This window comes from Solanum tuberosum, unplaced genomic scaffold, assembly GCF_000226075.1.
Source record: "Solanum tuberosum cultivar DM 1-3 516 R44 unplaced genomic scaffold, SolTub_3.0 scf00185, whole genome shotgun sequence".
Taxonomy (NCBI): domain Eukaryota; kingdom Viridiplantae; phylum Streptophyta; class Magnoliopsida; order Solanales; family Solanaceae; genus Solanum; species Solanum tuberosum.
The window spans coordinates 856184-874454 of NW_006239122.1; the positions used below are offsets into that span (position 1 = coordinate 856184).

Consider the following 18271-nt stretch of genomic DNA (forward strand, 5'->3'; position numbering starts at 1 on the left):
ATCGAAAGATTGAGAATTTAAATAAAATAAGAAGAAGTCTTTTTCAGTGTGACACAATGATAGACATAGATATAGTGAAGTGTCAGAAAGTAGATGAGAAACTAAATGTTAATTTGGTAATTGGAGTATATTATACTATGGAAGTAAAGAACTTACATACAACAATTAATTTTTTTGTAGCAACTATTTAGTGGTGATAATATAATTACCATTACATTATGTTTAGTGAAAATAATATATGGTATATAATCAACACTTTATATAAATATTAATAGATGTTTTAATGATTCTAAGATAGAATGACATTAATTTATTACCGTTAAATATTTTTGCGACAATAAATATTATCACTAAATTTTTTGTTGCTACTAAATATTCATTTAGGTATAGTGTTATGTATTCGATTCACTTTTATTGGCAATGTATTCTATAGAAAAAATTATGACATGCAAAATTTAAATATGAGTAATTAATAATAAGTAATTTTTAAAATTATTTCTTTTTGGATTAAAATGAAATTCGATTGTACCCTAGCATGATGCATATAATTTATGTAATAAGCCTAACTAGTTTGAATTCACCATGTGTATTTGGAACTGAAGACTTGGGATTCAAACACATATATTTCTTCATTTTTTCTTTTTGGAATGGTTAGATTTGTTGAACTTTGATCTACTTTTCTTTGCCCTTTGAATTTAGAGCATAACTTTCAATTAAATATTTTAAATTTCAATTTTGTTGTCATTCGCTATTGAAGAAAATAAAGGAGGAAAAAATGAACCATTTTGAGTGAATAATATATTAAAAGAATTGAGCTACTGAGAGGAGTTCATATCTAATCTTTCACTACAACATTTTAGGCCTAAGGCCACACTAACTTTGAACAACGCTTGTAAAGTGTTGCTTTAAATATTTTTGGGTACACTTTTAAAGTGTAGCCTTAGTTTTTACGTTTTGACCACGATAACATTAGCAACATTTGTCAAGCGTGCTCTTTTGTGGTATATGCTATATATTTTAAGCATAGTCATATCATGATATAATTGGCAATGCTTATTTACATCTATGAATGCACTTTTAAAGTGTGGTATTTTTATAATTTAAAAAACAACACTTTATATGTGTGACATTATAGATTTCCTAAAATTTTCTCTAAGATATTTTATTCCCTCCAACATATTTAATTCTCCCTCTAATTTTCAATTGGCCAAAAAAGAAACTCATGCAAAATAAATTACAAAAACTCTCAAATATAAACAACTTTAACTCTAAAATCAAATGTGTGCCCCAAATAAGAATAAGAGTTGCTATTTGCCCATATCACAAATCTCACGCCTAAACCCTACTTCCTTCTTCTTCTTCTTCTTATTTTGACTCATAAATTCTCCATTGTAACCAGTTCGTCATTTTTCAAATCTCATTGTCACTCTACATTTTTCAGCACTTCGATGAATGGTGGTGATTTCCTTAATTTTTCTTCACCTTCATCCAAGAAACTGGAGAAATAGGTCGAAGAATTTCAACATTGTTTGGAGGAAGAAGGAATTTTACGATAGTCGATACTTGGTTCGCCTACATTCGAGAAACTGGAAAAATAGTTTGAAGAATTTCGACATTGTTTTGATGAATTAGGGGATTTACAGGTGTGGGTACTTGGGGGATTTACGGGTGTATATATGGGTTGTAACGATGAAGATAGATTCAATCACTATGTTCATAAATGCCAACCTTCTTCCGTTTATCAGTTTGCCCTGTTGATGGTAATCAAAAATCATAATTTATATGACTATCTTTTCATTTTATGAGATTTTGAATTGTTAGATGCAATTTGAGTTCTAAATAATCTGCACATTTTCTAAATTTGAGTTTCATTATGTTACATATAGTATTAAATTCGGTGTCCATTTAAATTGGCCAGGTGTTCTAGAATGGTATTGTAGATTGTCTTTTGAAATGTTTTGTTTTCTTTTAGTTTATTTGTGTCTATGTATGAGTTAGTTGCTTTTATTTTGAGATAGTATGGACATTAGAGATTGAAATATTTATTTGAAAGCTTGTAAATGTCTTAGGAATTGTCTTCTATCAGCTAACAAAGTCTAATTTGAAGGGATATTCTTCACATTAACTTTCCTGAAGGTCCTTTTGGTACAAAGGAAGCGCCTCTTGTTGTCAAATCCTACTATGATAGAAGAATTGTAGGATACCTAGAGATGAAGGGGAAGATGAGCATGATGTTGTTTGGTTCTGGCTCGAGAAGGGCAAGCCACATGAATGCCCAATATGCTCATAGTATTTTGTGGTAAGTACAGCATATCAATTAATTCATAGTTAGTCCTGTGGTTTGTTATTGACTAAATCTAGGTGAGTTTGTAGGCTGTTGAGGAATTTGCTAAACATGAATCTGTACTCCCTACTTTTCTAAATCTAGATTAATTTGGAGGATGTTAGGGAGTTTTGTAGGTGTGAATTTGTTGTTGCTGTTGTATATGTCAAAAAAAGGCGCATCACCATTCATTAATGAAACATTTGCTCAGTTAATAACTATCGCACCCTATTTCGAACTAGCCGAAACAGGTCACAACATAATATGGTTTTCACTCTGATTTTTGAAAAAAATATTTTGTTTATTTAGAGTCGCCACCTAAATTTTAAGGAAAATATTAGGAAAACTATTTTATGTATGTAAATGTAAACTCTATTTTTGATTTGCGAAACCAGTGAGATTCTGAGTAAAGGTTTTGATTACTCGAGGGGAAGGTGTTAAGCACCCCTCAGAGCCTATCCGAAGATAGTCCTTAAACTCAATTTAGGAAAATATGATTAGAAAAACTTGTTTATTTATTTTCTTTAAAAATCAATGCTAAGTTAATTGGTTAGTTTAAGAAAAGAGTAAAATACAAGGTACGACATATAAATGTCTTATAAAATAGATTTAATAGTAGTATTTTATCATATTGTAAAATAAATAAATAAATGTACTTAAAGGTATGTTAATTTTTATATATTGGAAAATATATATGTATCATAGTAAAGTTATCCTAAAAAGCGTATAAATGTTGAATTTATGAAAATATGTCGTTTTAATAAGACCAAAAAAAATTAAAATAAATAAATAAGATAGTAATCAAGTGTAAATATGTAGTAATATGTGATATGTAATTTGGATGAAAATACATAAAAATAGAGTTTCCTAAAAATTTAAAATAAATAAATAATAATGATATTAAATGTTAAAATACTAGATAGAGTTTGTTATCTAAATTATGTTTATTATAAAATATAATATATACATGTAAGTTGTGTAAAACATGTGAATGTTTATTATTTTATTTACATGTAAGGATAAGTTAACAATAGATTAGATTTAGTAAAGTAATATGTGTAGGCATTTATAGATTATAAAAATAAATAAATAACATTAGTAAAAGAGATAGTAGATAATAATAGGTTATGTAGAGAAAATATACCTTTATATGTGTGACATATATATATGTATGTACCTTGTATTTGAATTTGTTGGCATATCTAAAATTTTGAAAAAACATGTTAAAAGATTAAAATATTTTTAGCAATGTTTGATCCAAAAAGTAAGAAAAGTCAATACATTTTGTAAAGGGGCGATGTAAAGAGTATAAAAATAGCCCTAACTATTAGGACTCATTCTATAGTCACATTTTGTTTTTTAAATATATAAGTCTACTTCCCTACTTATTTTTTCTTTTAAAAAAATATAATTCCACAAGTTAATTATTTTAAAGTTAATTATTTTTAGCCTTTATGTATCTCTAAATTCATTTGGAAGTCCCAACTCATTAGTTTTATTTTTTCCTACTTAAATACCTAAATGAATATTATTTCACCCTTTTGAAACTTCATTTGGAGATCTTTTAAAACTATAAGCCCCTCTTTTCAACTTAAAAGGCCTGAAAGAATGTTATAAGTGAAAATGCTAACCCATTTTTAAAAAAAAAAAATCTTTTGTATCATTTGTTCTAAAGGTGTATCAACTAAATTCATAAAACAAATAATATTAGCTCACGTAAATAAACTTCAAAATAAAAGCCAAGCAATATATCAAAAGCTTGTAAGTAAAGGTTAGCCAAACATATCAAAAACAACATAAATAGGACAACGAAAGAAAGGCTAAGAAAACATTAGACTCCTAATTTGCGAGAGTCCAAGCATTGCGATTATCCTAATTGTTGTTGGCCTAATACTTTAGGCCAATAACGAGTTCCAAAGTAGAAACTCCAGTCCTCCGATTGTACATGAAACATATCTAGAGGAAAAATAATTAGCAAATGGACACTATAATTATCAGAAGACTTGATAAGTAAACATTATATAATCAGGTAGCATATAAATATGTTTTCTACATACGATGGAAGGTTTAATGTATCTCGAACCATTTTCTAAAGCATAGGAACATATGTTTATTCTTGTAAGTCCAAAAGGAGAAGTAAATAATGTTAACACGAAATCTCTGAAGAGGGATGTAACAAATATTTGCATAGTTTATGTGAGGGATAGTGAGAGAATACTATCAATCATTTTGCATACTAGATGGAACTATTGTATGAGTAATGCACATTGTGTACAATTTCATGTATATTTAAAATAAAAAAATGGTCTGTAACATTACTTTTAGAGGCAAGAAATAGTTCCTGGAGTGGTCACCGTCATGTCAAATTTATTTTATTCATTTCAAAAGAAGAGGAAGATTAAGCCGATAACAACGAAACTTTTCATTCGATAAAAAAGAAGCTAATACCTAACCACCAAAACAGAATCACTATCATTCAAACTTGGATACCTCTTTCTCCTATCAAACATGTCTGTCCACTTTCCTCAAAGATATTCATAATTTGACTATTACTTCATATTATTACAGGAAACAAACTCTACTTCTATCCTAACAGTAACAACGAAAAGAATTAACTAGATAAATAACGAGTTTGGGGGGGGGGGGGGGCTTAAACGATCACCAATAACCCACTCAAATCATCACGGAATGAAAACAAAAAAAAGAATTAACAGATAACTTGAGTTCCTCATATATTCAAATCTTGTATACTGATTGTTAATGGGGATTATGTCAAAGACCGATCCTTACTCATTTTGAATTCAAGTTTCTAACAAGATACAAGTATCACTACATAAAAAAAATTAAGAAAAGAAAATTATTTACGTGTTGATTATGTATCAAAGTCAAGATGAGGCAGATTATGGAAAAACCATTTACAATACAAAACTAAATCAAATATGAGAACATTCAAACAAGCATAATCAATTTTTAGGAGGCTAACAATAAGGGAGACTACTAACCTTGTGTGGGGCAGCAAACTAGGAGCGTTTCGTCAAGGATTCCAACTTCAAACTTACTCTCAAAACGCAAATTCAAAATCTAAACAGAAAGTTGAAAGAAGATCGAAATTTTCTGAAAAACCTAATGCTTGAAGTGTGCTTTTGTACCTCTTTTCTGTCGTTCTTGGATGGATTCGAATGAGAACCAAACTCCTCCTTTTATTGTTGGGGGAGGCTTCAATGATTCAAATTTGAATCTTTGAAAGATCAAATCTTAGAAGAAAATAATGATGAAGGGGAAGAAAATATTATCAACCCCTTTTTAGATTGATTTGAAAGAATGAGTGATGGATTGGGGGTTCCAATCTCACAACCATCGGATCAAAGGGATAATGATCCCAAATCCGATGGTCCTTCACGTTCTCCACATTTTTAGTTGTAGCAGTGGCGGTGATGGGACTTTTGAGGTCTGTTTCGGTTCAAAAAAGATGATGGAAGGGATGTAAAGTTGACAAGAGGGAAGCTATGATTGATGGAGGGTAGGGAGATATGTTGAAGACCACTGGAAATTGCCATTTTCCGGTGGTCCGTAGGTAGAAACGTTGGCAGAGGAGGAGAAAGCTTGATGGGAGATGAAGCATGAAAGGTTTCTGGGAAAGGAACGAGATGGCAGGCGGCTAATAGGTTGTACTATTTTGGAAAAGATGAAAAGGTCTTATCTAATTTGGGTCGTCCGATCGTTTGATCGGACGGTTAAGATAAATCAGGGATTAAAAGAAAAAAAATAATATATATATATATATTTAAATAATGGTAAAAGCTTAATTAACTAGGACCGTTAGATTTAATCGTAGGGTCAAGACTTAAGATAAAGAAGCACAATCCATGTGTTTGCCTACGTGGCATACACAGATTTGCCGGTTTAAGAAGACTTGGATTGTCAAATTTGCTCAAATTAAATTCACTTAAATTATAACTACTTTCTTTATTAAATAGCCATAATTTATCAAATTAAAAATAATTATTTTGCAAGATTAGCTTATTTGATAAACTTAGTCACTATTAAAATTAAATTAATATAAATTAGTAACTCATTAATTAATTAAGCTTTCTAATTTTTTAAAAATGTACAAAAAATATCTATTGCGACAATAGAAATTATATTTGAACGAAAATAGATTCAGTTCTTAAGAACAACACTTACTTAAAAATGACAAGGTAAGTAGTAATATAATATATTTGATTTTGTAAGGAGAAAATGGTCAAATACACCCTCAATCTATAATCGAATTCTCAACTACACACTTATATTTTATAGGGGTCCTATTACCCCCTTGAACTATTTTAAAGTGGTATAAATGCACCCTTAAGTGCTGACATGGCATAGAGAGTGTGTTCACTCTCTTGAAGGCATGTGAAAATTGAAAAAACTGATAAAAGTATATTTAAAAATATTTATGACTTTTTTTTAAATATAATTTTTTTACTTTTGACTTTCATTTAATTTTCTCTACTCCCCCCCACCCCCCCCCCCCACCACCCCACCCCCTCATCTCTCTTATTACTCAAAAAAAAATCACCCCACCTGTACATGTTCTTCATCACCATTGTTGAACCACCACTAGTCCACTACCATAGCAGCCAATGTCTTCACCCATCTTTTAATACTTTCTCATTATTTGTCACACTATTTACTCACAATTCTTAACATTGTAAATCACCATTGAAATCACCAAATAAGCATTAAAATTAATACTCATATAGTGAATAAAATTAAATTGTCTTTAATCTCTTTACTCTAATAAAATTCACCAACCTTCATATATTATCTCTAATCTCTATTATTTTTTGATGAAGAATTCAAACTACACCCAATAACGATTTTAGGAACTTGAGCAGCAACCACCAGTTGATTATGCTCATCCCTGATAATCCAAATTATTTCCTCAAGTTTAAAAGGCATAAATCCTTCACTATTTAAAAAAGAAATCAAAAGGGCGTAATCGTACTCAAGTCCAAGACGATTAGCAAGAATTTTGAACTTGAAATTAGTGTCAAGATTGCAGAATTTGGGTGGGAGAGGTGAAGGGGTTGGTCTAAATGACTTGATAAAATTGTTGTTGTGATGGTGATGTTGTTGATAAATATTGTTGATTTCTTTTACTCAAAAAAGAGATGATAAGTGTTGATATGGATCTTGGATTGAGATCTAATTTGTGGGTTATGGAAGACGAGGGTGGGGTTGGGGGTGGGGTGACTAGGGAGAAATGGGGTGGAGGGAGATAAGGTTTAGGGGAGTTTACAGTGAAAAGAATTAAAAACATGTCTCAACAATATGGAGAAGAGAAGAGAAAAGATAATGTTGACAATGCAGAAAAAGAACAATATTTACTTTAAAAAAATATATATATATGATATTTACAGTTGTAGCAGCGCGTGTGCACACCACATTCGAAGAATGTGGTTCTCTAGTTTTAGGGTGGTATATATTTCGCTTTAAATTAGTCCAAGGGGGCAATAGGACTCCCATAAAATATAAGTGTGTAGTTGAGAATTTGGTAATAGATTAAGGGGGAATTTGACCATTTTCTCATTTTGTAAGAAATAACATTTATGAAATAAATTTATCAGGTAAAAATAAATGATCAAAAATCTTTTCGTATTCCTATAAAAAATTCATAATTTATTATTATTATTAAATGTGGAGAGCCAAAATTGGGTCTCAACAACTTGCCCTTTTCTTTGTCCATGGAAGAGAGTAAAGAATAAGACGTGAACAAAGAAATATTGACACAATCCAATTTTAGGCGACCCACCAAAATACACTTTGAGCAATAACTTGGCAAGAATGGTTATGGGGTTATGGCCGAACTCTGGCTTCCGAGCTACCTACATATCTCAAGTTTCATGAGAAATCAGGCCACATGTAGTTCGAGAACATAGCAAATTTTTATTAAAATTTTTCCCCAGTATCGAATTATGGTAATACTGAAATCTTTCGGTGGTAAGGTATGAAGAGATTAGCACGAATAGAGGGATGAGATATAGTTCTAAAGAAACTTGAATGAGAAATGCTCTGTAGCAATTTCTACTAAAGACTCAAGGTAGATAGATGAATTTTCAAAAGGATGCCCAGTGTCGAGTTGCAATGAACTGAGACATGAAAGAGCTATAAGTGAAATTTAAATCTGAACTTCTGAAAATCGAGTCGAGTTGAGTCTTGAAAGTGAATCCTTGACGTAGCTAGTGATGCTTGACATTGCACTAACTTGCCCTAGTTTGCTGCTTAGAGGGATTTCCTCGTTATAATGCTTTGTCCTGCAAAACATGTAAAAGGGTGAAAAGTACCTGTTGCGGTTCAAAAATTATAAATTGAAATAGTAATGAAAAGAGTAGAGTGTAGATGTTCAAACGATTGTTGATGTCTCTTTTTGTATTGTGAATGTGATGTAGGTAAAATAACTTGTAATGTAGAGGCCCTCAACTAGCGGAGTTGTTGTAATGTAAAAGCCTGTATCTGGCTGTGTAAGGCTTGTAATGTAAAGCCTCTAGCTGGCGGGGCTGTTGTAATATAAAAGCTTGTATCCGGCTGTGTAAAGCTTGTAGTGTAAAGCCTCCAGCTGGCGGGGTTGTTGTAATGTAAAAGCCTGTATCCGACTGTGTAAAGCTTGTAATGTAAAGCCTCTGGTTGGAGGGGCTGTTGTAATGTAAAAGCATGTATTCGGTTGTGTAAAGATTGTAATGTAAATTTAATTGTCGACGTGTGATAGCGTTTCTTTGCGTGCCTGCCCCCGATCGATGAAGCTTCAGTGACGTCACTACGATGTAGTCTCTGATTGGCGGAGTGTTGCTTCTTTTGCTTATATACAGGCTCCGATTGGCGGAGTTCGGTCAATGTTTGCTATGTACAGCCTCCGATTGGCGTAGTTTGACAATGTTTGCTATGTACAACATCCTGGTGGCGGAGTTTGACGATGTTTGCTATGTACGGCCTCCGGTTGGCAGAGTTTGATGATGTTTGCTATGTACAACCCCAAACTTGTGGAGTTTGGCGTTGTTAAACGGTGGTCTCCGATTGGCGGAGTTGTTGATGAGGTTAGATTACAAGCTCCAGTTGGTGGAGTTATTTCGAAAGAAAGCTAACTATCCTATTTTCCTACGAGGATTTTCTTTCTTCATCATTTGGTCTGGATCTTTGAGTATACCTACAAAGATTTAAACAAAATATATTTTAGTCATAAGATGCAAGTTGAAGTATTTCCAAGAAATGAAGTAGAGAAATAGTATTTTGACTCATGATTGTGAGAAATCGAATGGTGTTTCTGGTCATGCCCTGAGACTTGATGCTATTTTCTTGATTCCTATGTTCCTGCACTCAAAGAAAATTTTAGTTTTGGGAGGGGGTGTTGATTTGCATCGACTTGCGAACTGAAGCCTCATCACTAGAATCCTTCGACACCTTGTCAGTACCACACATAGTTTCTTAACCTAGAGACTTGGTAGGTGGATGAGTGGAAAAATATTTTTGAAAAGAATTAGCTTGTTTTTCTAGAAAATAAGTATACTACGCATATATTAGGTATATATATATATAGTTAATTCTCCAGCGTTTTAGATTATAACATGTTCCGAAGTCCATTGAGCTTTCCTTTTTTTTTACTATATCCAACGTAGGCCTCCTATAGCTTTTACCCTTCTGATGAAGCTTTCCTAGCTTTTTTGCAGACACTGCGACAATCGATATTCTTCAATATTTTGAGGTTATGCTAACTATGAGGAATGTTTCCTAAGCAGAGCCGAATCTAGGATTTTTCGAAAATGGGTGCACCAAGTAAAATGTATTGAAGTGAGAATTGATCCTTAATCCTCAAGGTCAAAAGCTCAACATTTAACCATGTGGACCATTTAGACTTCTTGTAGTACGGGTGCAAGAATATTATATTATACAAAATCTTAAAAAATATACATATAAAATATCTAATTTTACGAAGAGACCACGGGTGCGGATGCCCTATTTTTTGGCTGTAAATTCGCCACTATTCCTAAGGGTATGCAGAGAATTGATCGAGCATGACTCAGGCTGCCTACGTATCCCCAAAATAGGAATCAGATCATAACGTAGTTCGAATACAAGTGGGAGAAATAGAAGTATGTAATGCAATGACTAAGCTTGACTCAAGCTGCCTACGTATCCAAGTGGAATCAGGTCAGTACGTAGTTCAAATACAATAGGAAAGTAAAAAATGCAAGGGAAAAGTAAGAATATGTAATGCAATGACCGAGCTTGACTCAAGCTGCCTATGTATCCAAGTGGAATCTGGTCTAATGTAGTTCAATTACAATAGGAAAGTGAAAAATATGACATGCAATGGCCGGGCCTGACTCAGGCTGCCTACATATCCAAGCGGAATCAGGTTAGGACGTAGTTCAAATACAAAGAAAAGTGAAAATATGAAATGCAATGACCGGGCCTGACTCAGGCTGCCTACACGTATCCAAGTGAAATCAGGTCAGGACGTAGTTCGACTACAATTGGAAAGTGAAAAATATGAATTGCAATGACCGGGCCTGACTCAAGTTGCCTACATATCCAGACCAACCTCTTGGATAATCCTTAAAGATGGTATTTCCACCTTGGCAGATATTACTGCCTCCGAACCATAAACCAACATATAAGGAGTTGCCCCAGTTGATGTTCTGATTGTGGTGCGATAACCGAGTAGAGCATATGGTAGCTTCTCATGCCATTGTCTGTGACTGTCTACTATCTTCCTTAAAATCTTCTTGATATTCTTATTTGCAGCCTCAACTGCTCCATTCATCTGTGGCCGGTAAACCGTGGAATTTCGATGAGCAATCTTGAACCTTTCACAAGTTTCTTTCATAAGATTGTTGTTGAGGTTGGCTGCATTGTCTGTTATGATTGATTCTGGAATTCCAAACCGACAAACTATGTTGTCGCGAACAAAAATCTGCCACTACCTTCTTAGTCACTGCCTTGTATGTCGAAGCTTCGACCCATTTTGTGAAATAATTGATAGCCACTAGAATGAAACGATGTCCATTTGATGCGGGAGGCTCTATGGGTCCGATAACGTCCATGCCCCAAGCGGCAAATGGCCAAGGGGAACCCATCACATTGAGCTCATTCGGTGGAACCCGTATAAAATCTCCATGCACTTGACACTGATGACACTTTTGCACATACCAGATGTTATCTCTCTCCAGGTCATCCAAAAATATCCAGAAGGACTAGAAATTTTCTATCAGAAGGATTATTTTGTTAAAAGTTTAAATGCTACTTTTATTGTTTTGATACCTAAAAGAAAGGGGGCGGTTGAGGTGAAAGATTTCAGGCCTATCAGCTTACTTGGGAGTGTATAAAATTATTGTTAAACTATTGGCTGAAAGGCTCAAACTGGTAGTTGATAAGTTAGTGTCTGAACATCAGAATGCATTTATTAAAGGGAGGCAAATAGTTGATGCAACTTTGACCACCAATTTAAGCATTGAGAAACTAATGAAATCAAAGAAGAGAGGAGTTGCTGCAAGCTTGATCTTGAAAAGGCTTACGACCATGTTAACTGGTCTTGTTTATTAAATATTCTAAAACAAATGGGTGATAAGTGAATTGAATGAATTTGTTACCACAAATCTAGTGTAAAATTCTATATATTGATAAACGGGAGTCCACATGATTTTTTTAGCTCTCAAAGAGGCTTGAGGCAAAGGGGTCCACTTTCCCCCTATATGTTTACTCTGGTGATAGAAGCTTTTAGTATGATGGAGAAGCAAGCTGAAAAATTGGGTTGGATAAAAGGCCTGAGCTTTCGAAGAAATTGTGTTGATAGGGTTATCTTATCGCACATTCTATATGCTGATAGAGAGGGGCTTTTGATTTTTTCATGTTGTCAAGGAACTAGCTGACATCCTGGGATGTAAGGCGGAAAAGTTCCTCACTGTTTCTTTGGGGCTTCCACTAGGAGCGAAAAAGGGGAATGATCAAAGTATCTGGAATAAGGTGGATACCCTGATTTGGTTGGGCTAGTAAAATACAAAAAAAAAAAAATCAGTTAAGAATTGTTATAACTTATAGTATGTTAATGCACAGTCAGTATTCAGGTTAGAATTGTGTTGCTTTTTGTTTCTTTTCCTATACCACCTTGGTGCCAATTAATAGAATATCTACCTTATCAAGAAAAAGATAGAATGCAATTTCAGTTTGCATGAATTGTGCAAGTTCAATTATGTGTTGATCCTAGCAAAATTTGATGACTCAAGGGAAACACTTAATTTTCATACTAAATGGTTTCTTCTATTACAATTGGAAGTGGTTGGACCTGGAGGACCTCCTGATAGACATGGCAGTGATGATGAGGGTCATCACTGATAGTCTGTCTTGCAATTTTTTGACGGAATAAATTTGATTGAGACAATGAGAGATTACTCGTTTTACAAACTGATGATTCAAAGTTTTGTTTTTTCTTTCACTTTAAAAAAAGTTACTTTTGGTAACAGATCAAATTCATGATGTGGAGTTTCAAATCCAGTAATGATGTGGAGTTTTATAATGAAAGAATTGCTCTTTGTTTTCTGTTATCACTGTGACTTTGAATCATTGTCTTCTGGCTATTATTTTGAAGCGAGTAATCTAATTGGACTCAGCTCTCTAACTTTGATTTGCTTAGTCAAATAATAATATGATGAGGACTTCAATATTTCTCTAGGCAAAAAAAAGATTAGAAATCTTAGTTTAGTTTTCTTCGGCTTGGATGTTGCAGCGTGTAACATTTATGCCTTACCATCATACGTGGTATAAAATTAAATCAGATCTTTCATTGCTCGACAGATATGTATCCTGTGCTATTGGGTGCCCAGTCGAAGGAGTGATTTCACCTTCAAAAGTGGCATATGTAGCAAAGGAACTTCATGACATGGGATGTTTCGAAATTTTCCTTGGAGACACAATAGGAATCGCTACTCCAGGTAATATTTTAAATTATGTATTGCATTACAATTGAAAAATGCCTTAGTTCTTTCATTAAGATTCTACTGATATGCTATTTATATTGCGAAAATAATTCTATGTTTAGAGTCCAAAGCTAAAGTATTGTATTGATAAAAAATAAAATTTTCCCAGTGTGACCAAGCATATTGTGCTAAAAATGCAACTTAGAGTTGCACTATAGCTTCAAATTTTACTTGCAATTGGAGGGTTGGTTAGAGATGATAAACAGAGTTTCTAAAAATTAAATTTGTGAAGAGCATACCTTCAACTTTAACTTTAAAAATAAATAAATTAAATTTGTGAAGTGACCCGAACGTCTTTTATACATTGTTTAATACATAACCCAGATGTCTTAGAACTAAAAATCCAAACAGATTTTTCCAGATGAGTATATATGATAGGAATAAGCAGCATCAACATCAGAAAAAATCATTAATATGAATCGAATTCAATGTCAGCAAAGACACTTTCCTACATTAATGAAACATGCGTAATGTGGTCAAGCCTGGACATTTCCCTTTTGTGAATCACAATTAAGACCCTCACAAGCTGATTGTCCTGTTCAGAGAAATTAGTATCATGATTTGTTACATGTATATTTGGCATAACTTTGTTACTAAATTGAATTGTTGTTTTTTTAAAAGTAAAGGACAAAACATTTATTTTCTCATTTTCAAAGTAGGTGGTGTTTTTAGTTTGAGCATACCCTCGATGAAACTACTCATTCCTAGAAAATACGTCTGTTTCATGTTATTTTATTTTCTTTCTAGGAACTGTTGTTCCTATGCTTGAAGCTGTGGACTATGGTATTTGTTGAAAAGCTTGATGTGCATTTTCATGATACCTCTGGACAATCTCTTTCAAATATTTTGATTTCCCTCCAAGTAAGTTCTTCTATGTCTTCCAACACATATTTCATAGGAGCTCTTACCAGGATTTCCCCAACTAGCAACAACAATATTGCTTTAGTGATGATTCTCTCAGTTACTATGATGGAATATTCTGCATTCTAGGATAATTGGTTTTAACCAACTGCCATATGTTGGTATTTACATGATGTACTAGTCTATAAAAATTGATTCTTCTATCATGATTCATCTTGTTCCTACTTTTCCAATGCTCTCATAGGATGATTAACCATGACTAGTGTCGAGTGTGAATTTGTTTTCTAAGATTTAATTTTCTTTTGAATATGTATGAAAATGCAGGTGATCAAATTTGAATAATGGCCCCAGGTCAACTCAATATATTGGAGCGAACGATAGTGTTTTTGAACTACTATTATTTATGCTTGAATACATTGTGAAATTTATTGCTAGTACAACTCTTTAAAATATTCCTTTCTAAGTATGTAGTACAAGACATGTTTTTCGAAGTTTATTGTAAATCAATATATTGAACTATTTATTAGCTAATTTGATGTTTGAGATAATTTATATTATACAGTTATGCTAATAGTGAATCTATCCAAACCAAAATTATTATTTTTCAATTAGAAATTGTGGCTATAAAAATTCTAGACAACGTTGCCACACTTTAAAAGTGTTGCTAAAGGGATGCCAATTGTGTGGCTTATTGATTATAAAATGTATTATGTACATTTGAAAAGGCTACACGTTATAAGTGTTGTTGTTGAAGAGGTATAAAAAGCTACACTTTTGAACTGTGGCCAATAACAAAGCAAAGACCACGCTAGAAAGTGTAGTTTTATCAAATAAAAGTGTTGCCAATGAGATGCTACAAAGTGTGGCCTTTGTACCTCATTGGCCACACTTTTTAAGCGTAGCTGCTACGGTAACACTTGAAAAGTGTAGCCTAAGCTCAAAGGTTACACCTTTTTAGGCCACCCCCCAAAAAAGTGTTGCCTTTTATTAAAGCCCACACTTTTTGCTAGTTTAGGCCACACTTTACAAGTGTGGCTGAAAGCCTAAAATGTTGTAGTGGTTTGAGTTGTATTTAGAGGAAGACATGTACTGAATTGGTCGGGATTGAAAAAGGAATCAATTATTTGAGGAAGATAAATTTGTACAATATATAAATAAATTATAAACAACGTGTGTATATATATATCCACTATTTATATAATATCGTTACATTAAAAATAAGGAGAAACTATCGAATATGACAAACATCAATAGACATTTAAAATAAATAGCTAAAGTTTTTTTTTCATGTTATATGGATATAAATACACAACAAATAGCAAAGTTAATTATATATAATTAATCATGAAAGTTATTAAATATTAAATAGGAAGGTTATTAAATATCTAGAGTAACTTACAAAAATGGCTATATTTATAAGGTTATTAAAGTTCAATAGATATACGTTTGTTATTTACAAAAATAACTACAATTTATGTCTTTTCTAGTTGTATGTTTGAATATGTGTTTTGTCTTTTTATATTTATATACTGAAACAATTTTAATTACAATGAACTAAATAAGGAAAATGTATTAATTTTACAGTTAGCATATGATTACTTTGAATTCAAATTGGTATCTCTAGTTATAAAATTTAAAGTATTAATATATCAAGGATACAAGTATTTATAAAAACTTAATATATTAATATGTCAAACTAGGTAAAGTATAACAATTTAGTATATGAACACCACAATTTGAAAAATGGATACATTGTTATTGAACAAAAAATGAATACACCAATATAATATACATATGAATACATTGTTGTTAAACAATAGAATGTATACGTATCAAAGTGTGTAAGTTTTCAGCTATAAAAAAATTTGAAAGTAGTTGAGGCCAACTTCAAGCTGCAAAAATTTTCAGGAAAGTTGAAAGTTAGGAGTATTTTCTTGATTTTTGCAGACAAATTTAGTTTTACTAAATTTTTAATAGAACGTATTTTTCTATGAATATCATCTTGGATAGTTCAACACTTGTAACCTGTTTGTAAGTTAATGATAAACGAGCTACACATTAAATTAAAGAAGATACCAATTATTTGATTAAAATGATAACGACATTATTACTTAAAGGTAATATTACAAGGCTCTCCACATTATAATCAAGCAAAATAACAAATCATTTATACATTGATCAACGTGAATCATATTGTTATAGAATAACAAAAAGTCTCACATTGATGGTTAATGAGATGGAGTACTCTTTATAAGGTTTGGGCAATCCTTCTCTCTTTGAGCAAACTTTTAGAGTGTAAGTTAGGCCCAAAACTTAATTTCATATAGTATCAGAGCAGGATCCATCTTACCTAATTTTGGGGACCAAAAAAAAATAAAATTGCTTACGCATAAGCACTGGGTGTGAGGTGGGCTGTTAAGACAACAAAAATTTCCACATTACCCAATGTTGGGGCCCCCAAAATCAAAAATTGTCCACGCATCGGATGCTAAGCACTGAACGTGGGGTGGGGTGTTAAAAAATAACAAAAAGTCCCACATTACCCAATGTTGGGGCCCCCAAAATTAAAAATTGCTCACGCACTAGATCCTAAACACTGGCTTGAGGTGGGATGTTAAAAAATAACAAAAAGTCTCACATTGATGATTAATGAGATGAATGTACTCCTTATAAAGTTTGGGTGATTCTCCTCCATTTGAGCTAGCTTTTGGGGTGTGAGTTAGGCCCTATACTTAATTTCACATGGTATTAGAGCAGGACCATCTCACCCAATGTTGGGCCCCCAAAATCAAAAACTGCCCTCGTACCTAATGCTAAGCATTGAGCGTGAGAAAGGGGTGTTCAAAGAATAATAAAAAGTCCCACATTAACCAATGTTGGGGTCCCAAAATCAAAAATTGCCCACGCACATGATGCTAAGCACTGACGCAAGATGAGGTGTTAAAGAATAACAAAAAGTCCCACATTACCCAATGTTGGGGCCCTCAAAATCAAAAGTTGTTCACGCACTAGATGCTAAGCACTGGGCGTGAAGTGGGTGTTAAAGAAGAAACAAAAAGAGTGTGAGGTGGGGTGTTAAATAATAACAAAAGATCTCACACTACACAATGTTGGGGCTCCCAAAATAAAAAATTGCTCACGCACCAGATGCTAAGTACTGGGCGCAAGGTAGGGGTTTTAAAGAATAACAAAAAGTCTCACATTACCCAATGTTGGGCCCCTCAAAATAAATAATTACTCACACACCAGATACTAAGCACTGGGTGTGAGGTGGAGGTGTTAAAGAATAACAAAAAGTCTCACATTTATGGTTTAATGAAATGGATGGACTCCTTCTAAGGTTTGGATGATCCTCCTCCCACTGAGCTAACTTTTAGGGTGTGAGTTAGGCCTAAAACCTAAATTCACAGATATGAATGGCTTTTAGCCTCATATATGTCATGCTAAAATGAGCAAAATTTTCAACAAACATAAGTTATCTCCCAAGTGCTTGTTTACGAAGCTTGATGACTAGTTCAAATAAAATAAACTTGAAATTTAGGGATAGTATTAAGAATTTAAATTTACAAAAGTGAAATTTAAAAACAAAGCGTATAAAGTAAAACTAGGAAATAGTATTTGGAGCTAGTGAATCTTGTACTATGATTTACTCAAACTCTAGAAAAAATTTAAAGTTTGGACTGATAAATTCTCAAACTTCATGATATATACTATATAGTTTCCTGAATTTTCATATGTAGTTTTGTACTTTAGGACACTGTTCTAAAGAATTATGTTACGATAGTTGAATTCCATGACAAATTTTCTTTTAATGTTGTTCAACTTCGAGCACTAGGACATTGTTTTCGTACTGGTCAACGATCTTTGCTATAGCAAAAGGGCCTCGCTATAGTGAAGAGCCTCCCAATAGCGAAGACTCGCTAAATTGAAACTTTGTTTTATTTTCTTATGTGGCTTTTAAGAGTTTTATTCTATTTTCGATAAGATTTCTTCTAAGGTCGTTGTAGGACTTACTATGAGAGAAAATGGCTTAAGAGGGGGGGGGGGGGGGGGGGGTGTGATCCATGTAAACAAA

The 18271-nt window shown here is 33.0% G+C and overlaps 1 long non-coding RNA gene across 1 annotated transcript; it reads left to right on the forward strand.

Moving 5' to 3' along the window:
• The first annotated feature begins 1880 nt into the window (after positions 1-1880).
• Positions 1881-14742, forward strand: LOC107062090 (uncharacterized). The gene is made up of 4 exons (XR_001474414.1): positions 1881-2299; positions 13154-13290; positions 14083-14196; positions 14521-14742. It is a non-coding gene; the product is annotated as an uncharacterized lncRNA (long non-coding RNA).
• The last annotated feature ends 3529 nt before the right edge of the window (positions 14743-18271 follow it).